This window comes from Montipora capricornis, chromosome 9 (assembly GCF_036669925.1).
Source record: "Montipora capricornis isolate CH-2021 chromosome 9, ASM3666992v2, whole genome shotgun sequence".
Classification (NCBI taxonomy): Eukaryota; Metazoa; Cnidaria; class Anthozoa; order Scleractinia; family Acroporidae; genus Montipora; species Montipora capricornis.
In genome coordinates, this window is record NC_090891.1 from 2,211,902 (window position 1) to 2,214,401 (window position 2,500).

A 2,500-nucleotide genomic window follows, 5' to 3' on the forward strand; every position below is an offset into this window, starting at 1 on the left:
AAGGGCCATCAATAGTTCAGAAAAAAAAATTCATAATGACACTTAGTAACTGTCAATTGACACTTATAACTGGCGTTTACACTTCCAACTGTCAACGATAGTAACTGGCAATTCACACTTATAACTGGCATTTGACACTTATAAGTAGCAATTGACACTTATAACTGGCAATTGACACTTATAACTGGCATTTGACACTTATAAGTAGCAATTGACACTTATAACTGGCAATTGACACTTATAACTGGCAATTGTCACTTATAACCGGCAATTGACACTTATAAGTAGCAATTGACACTTATAACTGGCAATTGACACTTGTCAATTGGTACTTATAAGTGTCAATTGTCAGTTATAAGTGCCAATTGACAGTTACTAAGTGTCATTATGAAAATTTTTTTCTGAACTATCGATGACCCTTACAAGCCACCATATTCAGGTAACCTTCGGACTTCCATAAAAATTTATGCCAATCTTGCCGCTTCAGTGATTCTCGCGAGACCAGAGTCCCGTCTCCACAGATGAGTGTCGCGTCTCGGATGAGTGCGAGAAACGAGACGAGACTGGTAACGGTAAATGTACATGTAAGTTACTCACACATATTGGCACATACACCCTCTCAGTCTGGCTGAGATAATCGAGTGTTTCTCAAATTAATCACCAACTAACAATAACCACATAAAATAGAAAGATGATCTACAGCAACAAATTCCATTCATAAACAATTATTGGATGAGGTTGAGCATGATATCATGAATTATCAAAACCGAGGTCTGTGTTAACTTGCAAACTTAACGTTTGTGATTTTGTGCATGAGAATATCCGGCCCAACATCTACACTCTGCTCAGTGTCAGATCCCTCTTTTCTGTACAGGAATCTGTAACCCAGGAGTTTTCCTTGTTGCTGCTTTTGTGGTATTGCATCCCACAAGATATCCAAAGTAAGGGAAGAGCTTGAATTTAATTTAAAGTTTCCAGGTGCCACTGAAGGTACTGGAGAAATGGAAAAAAATCATAAACAAATTAGTGCATTAATTAGCAAATATCAGAAGCTGACCATAATACTCTTTGTTTGTCCCTCCAAGATTTTCATAAGCATTGTTTCCAGTTTCTCTTGGGACCATTTTAAGTTCGAAGAGAAAAAAAGACAGAGTGCTTATGCAAAATATTAGAGGGACAAGCAAAACGTATTATGGCATTTTTGATATTGGCTGATTGCAAATTTTTCCATAATCAGTCACCCCTGATAAATAATTGTGGTATTCCAAAATAGGCTGTTTTTTTTGTTCTATTCTCTCGAACGCATTGTAGGATTGCCAGTGAGCTACATCTTTGAATCTACCCTAAAGAGCTAAGAGACCTGGGGCGAGACAGAAATTCTTCCTTATTCTTGTCTTACTTGAATCTTGAAATATCTGGAATGCAAAAAAAGATGTCTTCCCGGTTCAAATTGTGTGGAACTAACTTTTAACATAACCTAGACGCTCCATGAGCGTTAGCTGGGCTGCCTGTGGTACGTGTTACTCAAAAACAGAAGGGACTGAGTTGGGTGGTACTGAACTGCAGCGTTCCAGTCAATTTTTTCAAGTCAGGGGTCATTAAGACCATTAAAGGGGTCACCCAGAAGTCGTACCAGCAGAGGCCCTTTGGCTCACACATTCATATGACAAAAAATATCTTTTTCTGAGGTTAAAAACCTGGCTTCCAGCCTATTAATCATTTGTCAGAAAGGAAAAAATCCTGTCATCTTTAGAAAAAATAGGTACGTATTGCGTACGTGTGGTAGTGCAGTAACACAGCGCTTTATTCCATATTGTCAACTGAGCTGCTTTTTGTCTTCCAGGAGATTCAAGCTGTCTTTGTGTAATGTGTAGCTCTAATAGTGCACGATATTGTTTTGGTATTGTATATCATTGTAGTGCCATGGTAGAAGTCTTAGGTAAATAGCCTCCTGAGAAGACATGTGGTTACTAGCAAAGTACTAAACCCAGAAAGATTGAAGAAAATAAAAGGGAATCGAGAAACATTGGCTTCTAGGCTGACATGTTGATCATTTTCAAGTTCCCTAACAAGTTCTTTTCACCACATGTTTAAGCGTGCACTCTGAGCGTCTGACACCTTTGTAGTACAAAAGTTCACTGAAGTTAACCTGTCCGGCAGGGTTAGTATCTGGATGGGTGACCTAAAAAATATACCACTGTGTAACAGAAGCAGCGGACCGAAAATTCTATTTTAACGCTCAAAAATGCGAACTAAGCAAGGTACAGATTTTGTTAGCCTGCTTTGTGCAAAACAAATATTCATGTAAGTAAATATTGATACACCGTTTTTAGGAAGAGCAGAAGGAAGTTTTCAGAACGATCGATCGAGAGTAAAAGATTTTGCCATCAGCAACAAAATTTACGACATGAAAACAAGAATAATTTTGAACCGGGAATATAAACAGTTACCATCAGCGGAAAACATTTCGGGAGATTTTTACTACGTTCAATTTAGTTAT